General features: G+C 47.7%; 1 protein-coding gene across 1 annotated transcript in view; it reads right to left on the bottom strand.

The window, feature by feature from the left end:
- Window positions 1–13,908, bottom strand: part of CAMTA1 (calmodulin binding transcription activator 1) — a 2,140,984-nt gene that overhangs the window by 723,282 nt on the left and 1,403,794 nt on the right. The gene's annotated exons all lie outside the window — the stretch shown is intronic.

Genomic DNA, 13,908 nt, shown 5'->3' with positions numbered 1-13,908 from the left:
TTCAATTTTATCTGCCAATTGCTTAAGGTCTTCCTGCAATTTTTCACAATCCGCATGTGTTTTGGGCAGCGCATGGGCGTTCCCACTATTCTTGTATGCACTTTATACATTACCTAAATGTATGCATATTGGGTATATCAGGGGCGTAGCTACGTGGTGCCACGGGGGCATGGGCCCCCATAGATTTGGCCCTGCCCCCCCCCCACTGCCAACCTCTTTGATCCCCCCTCCCGCTGTCAACCCTCCCCTGCCGCCGCCGCTGTTGGGTACCTTTGCTGGTGGAGGTCCCCAACCCCCACCGGCCGAAGTCCTCTTCTCCGGTGCGGCCACATTGCTGATCTGCAAGGCCTTCTGTTTCTGTGAGTCTGACGTCCTGCACGTACAAGGGTTGGTGCCGGGGGGGGGGGGGGGGGGTCAAAGATGGTGGTGGCGGCGGTGGCAACAGGGGGGGTGTCAAAAATGGCGGGGGAGGGGGTTCGGCGGCACCGGGGGCTGCTAAAATGTGCCCCTCACCTCGGGCTCTGGACCCCCACTCCCGCCGAAGTCTGGCTACGCCCCTGGGGTAAATACACTAGTATTTTATAATAGATTTGATGCACAAATGTGCCATTACAGAATACTTGTTAAGTGTCCAATTTTGTAAATTGTGGGGTCCTTTTACTAAGGTGTGCTGACAAATGGGCTGCAGTAGTGTAGGCGCGTGTTGTGGATGCGCGCATATCCATTTTTCAGCGCACCTGTAAAAAGGCCTCTTTTTAAAATTTTTGCCGAAAATGGCCGTCCAGCAAAAGAAAAATTGGCACGGGTCCTTTTTGGGTCTGAGACCTTGCCGCCAGCCATTGACTTAGTGGTAAGGTCTCTCGCATTAACCGCGCAGTAATCGCCTACACGCATCAAGTCGGACATACCGCCTGATTTTTGCCGCACGCCAGAAAATAAAACATATTTTCTGGTGCACGCAGCGGACGTGCGTAAAAAATGAAATTACCACATGGGCCATGCGGTAGCCGGGTGGTATGTCCAAATTGACATACGTTGGGCGCATGTAGGCGCCTACGCAGCTTAGTAACAGGGCCCTAGTGTGCATTCTTTCTGGATGCGGAATCAGCAGGCATTCACGCACCATTGTGCACGTGCAAACTAATGCGGATGCGCAAATTCAGGAAAAGAGTGCACCCTCTTCTGAAAAAGTACACCCTCTTCCACATAGTGCACGTTCCCCTCGACATTCAGCACTATTTAACTGTCCAGAAATGGCCACCGGGCAGTTAAATAGCATTTTTGCAGCTAACTGCGAATATTCAGTGGGAGATAACTGCTTATCTCCCACTGAACATTTGTGATTAGTGTGTACTGCTTAACTGGTTATATCCTGCAACTTATTTATTTATGTATTTGTTACATTTGTATCCCACATTCTCCCACCTATTTGTAGGCTCAATGTGGCTTACATAGTACCGGAGAGCTGTTTGCAGACTCCGGGGTAAACAAATACAAGGTGATGTGGAAGGATAAGGTTCATGTTGTAGGACCAGATAAAGGTATCATACAGCGGAAGAGTTGTGTGATGGCCATTACGAACTTTAGTGTTGTTGTGTCGCTGAGATCAGGCGTTTATGTTGGGTCGGTAGGGTATGCCTTTTTAAACAGGTGGGTCTTAAGTGATTTTCTGAAGTGTGAGTGGTCGTATATGGTTTTCAAGTCTTTTGGCGGTGCGTTCCATCTGGGTAGGTGCCGATATTCAGCACCAGATTGGATAAGATTGGCGGTTAAATTGGACCGTATCAATTGCAGTCCTATCTTTGACCATTACAACTTAACGGGTCAGTCGCTGAATATCGCTTAATTGGTTAGGGAGAGATTCTATATATGGTGCCTAAAAATCGACACGGAAATCAATTCCGACTAAGCATATTCTATAAGTGACGCCTAGATCTAGGTGTGGTATATAGAATAGGCTTAGTTGATAACTCAGCACCTAAAATGACGTGTCTCCATTTACACCAACGAAAATACGGCGTAACTGGCACATAGATTTTGGTGCACCGGGCCATATTCTATAACTATGCGTGTAAATTTCAGAATGCCCACAAAATGCCTATTTCCCTGTCCATAACCATGCCCCTTTTTGCCTGCTCAAGTTAGAAGTTGGGCGCACAGCATTACAGAATGACTTAGCGAGTTGTACGTGTACATTCTAATTATTGCCAATTAGTGCTCATTATTACTTGTTAAGAGCAGTTATCAACACTGATTAACTTGTTAAGCCAATTAAGTTACGTGCGTTGTTGTAGAATATGTTTGGATTTCAGCACAGATCTCTAGGCACACTATATAGAATCCCGCGGTTAGTGGCCAACCCCCCTCCCCACCCCCGGATATTCAATGCCGGTTGCTGGAAATGGCCCTGCATTGAATATCTGGGTTTAACACCAGCAGCAGGAAGTCCAAGAGCTGCCTGTCACCGGCTGAATATCAGCCCCACTATTTCCAGAGAGCAGCGGCGTACCAAGGGCGGGGCGGTGGGGGCGGTCTGCCCTGGGTGCACGCTGCTGGGGGGAGGGGGGGGTGCAGAGAGCAGCCGCGCACCTGTCGGCTCCGCTGGTTCCCTGCTCCCTCTGCCCTGGAACAGGTTACTTCCTGTTCTGGGGCAGAGAGAGCAGGGAGACAGCGGAGCCGAGAGCCGCGCGGCTGCTCCCAGCAGCCAAAAATGCACCCGGGGGGGGGGGGGGGGGGGGTTGATGCGCCAGGGGTGTGTGTCATGCTGCACCCGGGGATGGGGGGTGGGGTGTACATCGGCAATCCGCCCCGGGTGGCAGCCAACCTAGGATCATCACTGCCAGAGAGTGAGCACTATTATTAGAAACTGACGCCATGACAAAATGAGGAAATGTAAATGAATAAAACAAAAATTCCTGTACACGATATGGGAAACAACATGAAACAAAACTTTTCTGGCTGCCTATCCCTAATATTCATTGTGGATATCCAGAGAGCCCATTTGGGTCTAGGGGTACTCCAGAGCCAGCTTGAAAAATAGTCTCACAACTCTTGTTGAGAATATTCCTATTCTGTCACATTAGTGTAGGGCAGGTCTACCGAGAGGGGGGGGGGGGGGGCAAAATTCTCCGGGCCCGGACCCGGCTGCGTCACCAGTAAGCTTCTTCCTGCCTGCTTTCAGGTCTGTTCTCTCCTACTCCAGTGTGCTGCCCAGGACATGGATGATTGCATTAATGTGATATCACGTTAATACAATCATCCGGGTCCCGACATGGACAGGAGCAGCTCAGGACAGGACAGGGAGAAGCAGCAGACAGAAAGGTGCAGGGGCAGCAGCCCGAGTGTGTGGGGTGGGGCACAGCAGCGACCCAGGTGGGGGGGCGGAATGCATGCGGCGTTCCTTTCCTGCCCTGGGCCCGGCTGTCTCTCTCAGCGGCCCTGGTGGCAGTGGCGTAGCCAAGGGTGGGCCCACCCAGTAGCAGCACACCTATGATGTGGCTGGCAGGGATCCCCCAAGTCTCACCAGCCGAAAACCCCCAACAACTGTCCCTCCTGCATACCTTGTAAATTGAAGATCTCGGCCTGCAGCGAGCAGCGACTGACCCATACTGTTCACACCAGCCCCACAGCCTCCCTTTCGATGTATTCCTGCCTATGTGGAAACAGGAAGTTGCATCAGAGAGAAGGCTGTGGAGCCAACGTGAGCAGTGCGTATTAGTTGCTGTTCGCTGTCGGTGAAAATCTGCTATTTTAAAGGTATGCAGGGAAGGGGGGATGTTTGAGAGACCATATTGCATGCAGGCGAGAGAGACCAAATCACTCGTTGGACAGGATGGAGTTCTGCCCACCTATCTTGGGCCCAGGCCCACCCAAAATTGGGTGTCTGGCTACGCCCCTGCCCGGTGGAGGATACAGAAACTACTACTACTACTACTATTTAGCATTTCTATAGCGCTACAAGGCGTACGCAGTGCTGCACAAACATAGAAGAAAGACAGTCCCTGCTCAAAGAGCTTACAATCTAATAGACAAAAAATAAATAAAGTAAGCAAATCAAATCAATTAATGTGAACGGGAAGGAAGAGAGGAGGGTAGGTGGAGGCGAGTGGTTACGAGTCAAAAGCAATGTTAAAGAGGTGGGCTTTCAGTCTAGATTTAAAGGTGGCCAAGGATGGGGCAAGACGTAGGGGCTCAGGAAGTTTATTCCAGGCGTAGGGTGCAGCGAGACAGAAGGCGCGAAGTCTGGAGTTCGCAGTAGTGGAGAAGGGAACAGATAAGAAGGATTTATCCATGGAGCGGAGTGCACGGGAAGGGGTGTAGGGATGGACGAGTGTGGAGAGATACTGGGGAGCAGCAGAGTGAGTACATTTATAGGTTAGTAGAAGAAGTTTGAACAGGATGCGAAAACAGATAGGGAGCCAAGAGGAAACTCTCCACCATGACACAGGCACTCACAGGAGGTCTCACAGAAATGGCATAACCATTTTTACCTACCAGTTTTCATTCAACAATAGGCAATATGCAAAAAGTGTCACCAGCCCTTTTTTTTTTGTTACATTCCTATACATTATTAATCCACTGTAGCTGCATAATAGATATTTGTAGCATTCAGAATATATTTGGAGAATACTGGCAGCTGTTTATAATGTACAAACTACGGCTGACACTAATAGGCCAGATATTTCATAGATGTTGGCAGTGTGCTACCAGGCACATAATGTGAATTATTTTGTGGCATCTCGTGATATACATGCTATGTATTTCTTGGAAAAAAATAAACACCATGATTAACCATTTTCTCAGAGATATAGCATAAGCAGTTAAAATACTGTTGACTAAGTGAAATATTTCCATGCTTAAACTTACGTTGCAAGATATTTTGCACTGATATATGCTGTACAGTTTCTAAGCATATGTTTTATTCATGGTACCCAGCCTCTGTACCAAAAACCAGCGGTGGAATATTATACTCCAAGGAGGAAAAAAATAACGCCAAGACAAAACAGGAACCACGCTTTCAGAAATGCAACATGAAGGAGTCAGACGACTGGCTCGTAGGATAGGACCTGAATTTGATTCACAACTCCAATTCTGCTCCTTTGGACCATCTGGGGCTGTGGATGCCAGAGAGATGACATTCGGTATGTCTTTCCCCCTCCTGGATGAGGAGGCGGCAGGGAAAAGCAAATTATATTCATCACATGAGATGATACCTACTGGCCAAACTCACTGGTTTCAGAGGGAGCTGTGATCTATAAACCTCGGCCAAAGATGGTTAGTGCAGTGGGTGAGTTAGGTTTGAAGAAAATGGGGGGGGGGAGGGGGGGTAAGAAAATGGGAACATTCACTAGGGGTGTGCAGGCCAAGTTTTCATTTTGCTCAGTTTCCTGTCCCCCTGATACTGAAGGAATTCAAAAAGGCATGGGATGAACACAGAGGATCTCTAATTAGAAAATAAGTTATTAAAAACCTAAACTAAAATGGCTGCATGTGTGTGGATGTGTCAAGTGTGGAGGAGTGGCATAGTGGTTAGGGTGGTGGACTTTGGTCCTGGGGAACTGAGGAACTGAGTTTGATTCCCACTTCAGGCACAGGCAGCTCCTTGTGACTCTGGGCAAGTCACTTAACCCTCCATTGCCCCATGTAAGCCACATTGAGCCTGCCATGAGTAGGAAAGCGCAGGGTACAAATGTAACAAAAATAAAATAGATACTATTGGAGATTCTACATGGAATGTTGCTACTATTGGAGATTCTACATGGAGATTCCATGTAGAAGGCTGCGCAGGCTTCTGTTTCTGTGAGTCTGACGTCCTGCACGTACGTGCAGGACGTCAGACTCACAGAAGCAGAAGCCTGCGCGGCCACATTGGTGATCTGCAAGGGCCGACTTCTACATGGAATGTTGCTAGTGGAATAGCAACATTCCATGTAGAATCCCAAATAGTAGCAACAGTAGAGGAGTGGCCTAGTGGTTAGGGTGGTGGACTTTGGTCCTGGGGAACTGAGGAACTGAGTTTGATTCCCATTTCAGGCACAGGCAGCTCCTTGTGACTCTGGGCAAGTCACTTAACCCTCCATTGCCCCACGTAAGCCGCATTGAGCCTGCCATGAGTGGGAAAACGCGGGGTACAAATGTAACAAAAAAAAAAGGTGACGCTTAGATGGCGACTCTGGCTGTGATTAACTAGGGCCGACACCGGGCAGACTTGTATGGTCTGTGTCTCATATATGGCAATCTGGTTTAGGATGGGCTGGAAAGGGCTTAGACAGCAACTTTAGTGGCTGGAACGTGAGGACAGTGCTGGACAGACTTTTACTGTCTGTTTCCCGCAAACGAGAAGACAAATGGCTGGAGTGCGCTTCAATGACAACTCCAGCAGTTGGAACATAAGGACAGGGCCGGGCGGACTTCTATGTTCTATGTCCCAGAAACACCAAAGAAAGACCATAATCAAGTATATATCACATCACGTTAATTGTTGATTTAATTATGAATTGATAATGAGCGTGACTATTGGGCAGACTGGACCGTTCAGGATTTTATCTGCTGTCACTATGTTACTATTAATTCTCTCTGCTCCCGGGCTGATGCGCAGACCTCAGCTCTGACATAGGCACGAGCATCAGACGTCACCTGACCTACTGGAGCGTGCATGTGGTGACCTCTCAGCACACAGTGCCAGTGAATCAGAGACGAGTCTTACATGTGCGCACCAGAGTGTTCCAAATTCCAACTTCTGTTCCTTCCTTGCCTGCAGTGCTGTGGCTCAACCCCAGAGAGACTGAGAGAGCCGACCGGAATTTTTTTTATCTACCATTAAATTCTTGTGGGGATGGATGGGGACGGGCAGTGGCGTACCGCTTGGGGAGTGCCGCACGCGCCTGTCCTTCGTTCGTTCCATGCTCCCTCTGCCCCGGAACAGGTTACTTCCGGGGGGCGGGGCGCATCGGTGATCCACCCTGGGTGTCAGCCCCCCTAGGAATGCTACTGGGGACGGGTAAGATTTCTGTCCCCGTGCAAATCTCTAGTTCAAAGTCAGGTAAAAGGGAATTGTCTTAAGGCTGCATATGAGAACTTATCTATGCGTCTCAACTGGGTGGACTAGTGGGTCTAGATTTGCCTTTATCTGCTGTCATTTATTATGCTACTATGGGATAAAAGAAATATGGGGGTCAATATTCAAAGTGATTTAACCAGCCAGAAATGGCTCCTGGCTGGCTAAATCGCCTGTTTGGAGCTAGACGTTAATTTTCAGCAGCACTTAATCGGTTAATGCCTCTGGAAATAACTGATGAGTGCCAAACTAACTACTACTACTACTACTTATCATTTCTATAGCGCTACTAGATGTACGCAGTGCTGTACACTTGAACATGAAAAGACAGCCCCTGCTCTACAGAACTTACAATCTAGTCCAGACAAACAGGACAAATAAGGGATAAGGGAATTAATAAGGTGGGAAAGATAAAACATACAAGTGTACTGTACAAGTGAATAGGGGTTAGGAGTTAAAAGCAGCATCAAAAAGGTGGGCTTTTAGCCTAGATTTGAAGACGGCCAGAGATGGAGCTTGACGTACTGATTCAGGAAGTCTTTTCCAGGAATTCTAGGGGGTGCTTCTGCCAGCTTAACTGCTATGCTGTCTATTTAAATGTTTTATTGTGTATTGTGTTGACATTTATTTATTTATTTAGATTTTGCTCACACCTTTTTCAGTAGTAGCTCGAGGCAGTGTCGTAGCGAGGGCTAATGGCACCCGGGGCGGGTCGCCGCTGCGCACCCCCCCCCGGGTGCAGCACGGTGTGACCCCCCCTCTGCGGCGCACCCCCCTCCGGAGCGAACCCTCCCCCCGGACCGCATTACCTCTTACCTGCAGGAGGGTCAAATCCACCCCGAGTGCACTCGGAGCTGCGTCGGCCCCGCTGGTTCCCTGCTCTCTTTGCCCCGGAACAGGAAGTAACCTGTTCCGGGGCAGAGGGAGCAGGGAACCAGCGGGGCCGGCGCCCCACCGAGCGCGTGCACCCGGGGTTTACCGCCCCTCCCGCCCTCCCTTCCTACGCCACTGGCTCGAGGTGAGTTACATTCAGGTACTCTGAATATTTCCCTGTCCCAGGAAGGCTCACAATCTAAGTTTGTACCTGAGGCAATGGAGGGTTAAGTGACTTGCCCAAAATCACAAGGAGCAGCAGTGGGATTTGAACAGGCCACCTCTGGATTGCAAGACCAGTGCTCTAACCACTAGGCCACTCCTCCACTTTGTATTGTTGTTTGAATATTTTTACTGCTGTAATTTTCTATTACTTATGTTTGACTTATTCTTGCTGTACATCGCCTTGAGGGGCCCTTTTACAAAGCGGCGGCAAACCCAATGCGAGCTTACTGCACGCTAAAACTAAACTACCTACCGACAGGGGCAGTGCGGCCACCGACAGCAGTTCTGGGTTGAGTGTGCACTATTTCCAGTGCTCCCACCCCCACCCAATTTTTTTTGACTAATGTGACACTAACCCGGCAGTGATCGGGCATCGACGCATGATGCCTGGTTACCATGGGAGCCCTTACTGCTACCTCAATAGGGAAGGGAAGGGAAGGGGAATGGGACTTGATAGAAACCGCCTTTCTGTGGTTTTTGTAACTACATTCAAAGCAGTTTACATAATACATACAGGTACTTAATTGCACCTGGGGCAATGGAGGGTTAAGTGACTTGCCCAGAGTCACAAGGAGCTGCAGTGGAAATTGAACCCAGTTCTTTAGGATCTCAGGACACTGCACTAACCACTAGGCTACTTCTCCACTCCTTAGGATTCTGGAATATTGCTATTTTGGGGGGTTCTATATGGAATGTTGCTACTGTTTGAGATTATGCCTGGAATCTTGTTAATGGGACTTGATATACCGCCTTTCTGTGGTTTTTGCAACTACATTCAAAGTGGTTTACATCGGTACTTATTTGTAGTTAGACTCTGGAACTCATTGCCGGAGAAGGTAGTGACGGCAGCTGGCCTTGCTGAGTTTAAAGGGGGTCTGGACAGATTCCTGAAGGAAAGTTCATTGATCGTTATTAAATTTGGGGTTTTTGCCAGGCTCTAGGGGCCTGGATTGGCCGCTGTCGGAGACAGAGTGCTGGGCTTGATGGACCTTTGGTCTTTTCCCAGCGTGGCAGTGCTTATGTACTTATGTAAACCTGTTTTTGATCTGCCTCCCCCTCCCCCATATCTAACACAACATCTGACTGCTGGCCTGTATATGCTTATTGGTTTTCTATATCATCTGCCCTATGATTCACACATGTGCTCCTGAGGAAGGGATCCTCAGGAGCTTAGCCTTGAATGGGTGGCAGAGACGGTTGGGAGGCGGGGCTAGAGCTGGGCAGACTTATGCGGTCTGTGCCAGGGCTGGTGGTTGGGAGGCGGGGATAGTGCTGGGTAGACTTATACGGTCTGTGCCAGAGCCGATGGTGGGAGGCGGGGCTGGTGGTTGGGAGCCGGAGATAGTACTGGGCGGACTTATACGGTCTGTGCCCTGAAAAAGACAGGTACAAATCAAGGTAAGGTATACACAAAAAACTAGCACATATGAGTTTATCTTGTTGGGCAGACTGGATGGACCGTGCAGGTCTTTTTCTGCCGTCATCTACTATGTTACTATGTCTGCTTTGCAGTGTCAGGAGGTATGGTACTTCCACTGAGGTCAACAGGGCTCAGGCTCCCTATTAACTGCACTTCTCACTGGAGCTCATGCCTGCTCTCAACTTCCTCACTGGAGATACAATGATACAGCACGTAGTGTTGTGGATTATGTGTGGTCTGCACATGCACAGACTGCTCAGGTGAAGCAAATGCAATGTGAGCAAATGTTCTTACTACTAGTTATCATTTCTGCAGTGCTGTGCACATTATATGCAGGTATTTTCTCCGCTCCTAGTGGACTCACAATCTTAGTTTTTGTACCTGGGGCAATGGAGGGTTAAGTGACTTGTCAAGAGTCACAAGGAGCTACAGTGGAAATTGAACCCAGTTCTCTAGGATCTCAGGACACTGCACTAACCATTAGGCTACTCCTCTGTGCCTAGCACACCTACAGTGGAGAAGATGGGACCATTACTAAAATGTTTCAAGAGAAAAAAAAAATAAAAAGGGGTAAGGTGACAGCCCTCTGTCACCTAGGCTTGATTCCTGAGTTCAGATTCTGCAACTCAGATTGGCTGGGACAAGAGATGCAGTAAAGCAGTGTTCACAGCCTTCTCTAGGGGATGGAAGGCTTCTAAATCATCATTGAAAGGTGACACCTTGTGGTCAGACTCAGGAACTTCAGTGCTGGATGGTCCTGCAATCTGTGGTCCTTGAATAAGGGAAAGGGGACTTGATATACCGCCTTTCTGTGGTATTTTGCAACTACATTCAAAGTGGTTTACATATATACAGGTACTTAATTGTACCTGGGGCAATGGAGGGTTAAGTGACTTGCCCAGAGTCACAAGGAGCTGCAGTGGGAATTGAACCCAGTTCTCCAGGATCAAAGTCCGCTGCACTAACCACTAGGATACTCCACCACACACAGCCACAGCTGAACTCAGGGGTTCTCAGGCCAGCCCTCAGGACACACCCAGCCAGTCAGGTTTTCAGGATACCCACAACAACTATGCATGAGATAAATTATCATGCACTACCTCCATGGTATTCAAATTTATCTTATGCATATTCATTATGCATATTCATCTTCAGCCTGACTGACTGGTTGTGTCCTGTGGACTGGGCTGAGAACTTCTGAACTCAGCTATGGCTGTGTTATTCCTTATTCAGGGGCCACAGACTGAAGGCAGGGTGTGTCCTGAGGACTGATTGAGAACCACTGACTAAGCTAGATGGTGGAGGAAGGTAATTGCAAATAAAGATTAATGGTACTATATCCCAGTGGATACAGTTTCTGAATGAGCTGGAAGACCAAAGAAGCAGAAGGGAATTGACAAGCCCCAAATCTCTGATTCCTTTCTTCTGTGGTGTCCAATGATCCTCTTAAGATCTTACTATGCGGAGATTGGGTAGCAGAGCCGGTGGTGGGAGGCGGGGCTAGTGCTGGGCAGACTTCTACAGTCTGTGCCTTGAAAATGGCAGATACAAATCAAGGTCAGGTATACACATAAAGCAGCACATATGAGTTTATCTTGTTGGGCAGACTGGATGGACCGTACAGGTCTTTCTCTGCCGTCATCGACTATGTTACTATGTTAAGTAAGTTGTATTTATGATTTCTGATGGTTCTGAAATGCCCCAAAAACATATTTTCACTTGATAGAATGATCACATCCTAACCTTCTTTGAGATTTTTAGATTCCCTGTAGTATTGCATGGAAAATGCCCATCTGAAAGGCAATCATCGTCTTCATGAGTCAGTGCCTCGCTTCCAGGAAATAGGGTATATCTTGTCTCAAACATTCATGCGAACTTCAGTGCAAACACTGTGAACCTCCACAGCATTTTAAGTAGTAACTAAAACCAAAGAACTCCTGAATAAAAACAGAATGTGAGCACTCTAGTCACCTTGGAGAAAAGAAAATAATCTTGTATCAAAGCATACATATTTGTACAGATGTCCCAGTTTACAGCAACTGCTGGGTTATCTTAAGTGCAGATTGGATTATGATGAACAATGTCAAAGTATTGTCACCACTATACAATACCCTGCCTTAAAATCCCCAGAGATTAAATCTTACAAGTAAGAAGAATGTACAAAAAAAAACCCAAAAAACAAAAACCTCTATGTGCTGGGAGCATGGTATGGTCACTATCAGGCTTATTTTCGAAAAAGAAGGGCGCCCATCTTTCGACACAAATCGGAAGATGGGCGTCCTCACAGGGTCGCTCAAATCGGCATAATTGAAAGCCGATTTTGGGCATCCTCAACTGCTTTCCGTTGTGGGGGACGACCAAAGTTCAAAGGGCGTGTCAGAAGCATAGCAATGGCGGGACTGGGGTGTGCCTAACACATGGGTGTCCTTGGCCAGTAATGGAAAAAAGAAGGGTGTCCCTGACGAACACTTGGCTGACTTTACTTGGTCCTTTTTTTTTTAACGATCAAGCCACAAAAATGTGCCCTAAATAACCAGATGACCACCGGAGGGAATCGGGGATGACCTCCCCTTACTCCCCCAGTGGTCACTAACCCCCTCCCACCCTCAAACTTTTTTTTTTTAAAATATTTTTTCTAGCATCTATGCCAGCCTCAAGTATCATACCCAGCTCCATGACAGCAGTATGGAAGTCCCTGGAGCAGTTTTAGTGTGTACTGCAGTGCACTTTAGGCAGGCGGACCCAGGCCCATCCCCCCTACCTGTTACACTTGTGGAGGAAACAGCGAGCCCTCCAAAACCCACCAGAAACCCACTGTACCCACATCTAGGTGCCCCCCTTCATCCCTAAGGGCTATGGTAGTGGTGTACAGTTGTGGGGAGTGGGTTTTTAGGGAGGGTTGGGGGGCTCAGCACATAAGGTAAAGGAGCTATGCATCTGGAAGCTTTTTCTGAGGTCCACTGGAGTGCCCCCTAGGGTGCCCAGTTGGTGTCCTGGCATGTCAGGGGGACCACTGCACTACGAATGCTGGCTCCTCCCACGACCAAATGGCTTGGATTTGGTTGTTTCTGAGATGGATGTCCTCGGTTTCCATTATCGTCGAAAACCGGGGATGACCATCTCTAAGGTCGACGTAAATGTTGAGGTTTGGGCATCCATGACCGTATTATCGAAATGAAAGGTGGACACCCATCTTGTTTCAATAATACAGGTTTCCCCGCCCCTTCGTGGGGACATCCTGCAAGGACGTCCTCAGGAAAACTGGGCGCCCCGTTCGATTATGCACCTCTACGTGAAATTCCCCAGGAGATGTCAGGTACAGTCCAAGCTACTATCATATTCTGATTGCAACAAAATATTGGAGTATCTGGTAGAAATAAAAATTGTCTTGTGTATCCTATCCAGAAATATTTTATATTTTCCAAAGCACTCTTGGGTAGGGCATCATATAAGAACCATCATCATAATATCTAAAGCACAAATTAAAATATCTTATTTCAAAAATTATAGTATGACATATCAAGCCAGTCAGTGGGTTAAAGGACAGTGGCAGGAAGTTGAACTGACTAAAGGATTATTTCTGACACTCGAAGCTTTCACTTCTCAAGTTAAACTATTGAGAGTCATAAAATTCAGGACTTGAAACTGAGGAGGCAAAGCTAAGGCTTTTTCTTTGGCACATAGCCCAATGGATCACCATACAGTCGCAGCTTTACAGGGCGCAAGGGTCTGCAGTAGAGCTGGAGACATTGATCAGCTCTGGTGCAAGGGCTCAACCATCTCATTTGGCAAATAACGCCACCTACCTTACTGCACCCTGAATCCCAAGGTAGGCATGAGAGCATCAATTATTGGAGGGATCAGAAGGAGACATGAAGTAAGGCTTTTGGAGAACAGAGAAGTGAAGAAAATACCCTATTGGAGGTAGCAAGGCCTCATGACTGTGGTACAGTGGGAACTGAGGAATAGATGTTGATATAATACAGGATACTGAGATTGGTATGGCATGAGTTGGAGTTTTCATACCAACAACCACATCGTCTCCTAGAGTTCAAGAAGTCATGGAAGAGTATTACACTAGACAATATATGATGAGTGGTATCAAAGTGAATCTGTACTACCGGGCTCTGTCTCACAACTTTATACTTTTACTCAAGAAGGCTCAAACGTTGGCTTTGGTGTAAAACAGAACGGCCAAATTGGAAGCACAGATCGATTCACTGCAAACAAAAGAAGAAATCTGTACTAAGGTTAATCTTTCAGTCTATCCGAAGTCTGAGATGCTGGAAAACATCACTACACTTAAGAATCTTCAGATCCTGAACTTTCCACA

This window comes from Microcaecilia unicolor, chromosome 13 (genome assembly GCF_901765095.1).
Source record: "Microcaecilia unicolor chromosome 13, aMicUni1.1, whole genome shotgun sequence".
NCBI classification, from domain to species: Eukaryota; Metazoa; Chordata; class Amphibia; order Gymnophiona; family Siphonopidae; genus Microcaecilia; species Microcaecilia unicolor.
The sequence above is the reverse complement of the archived record's forward strand: the minus strand, read 5'-3'. Positions and strand labels throughout refer to the sequence as shown.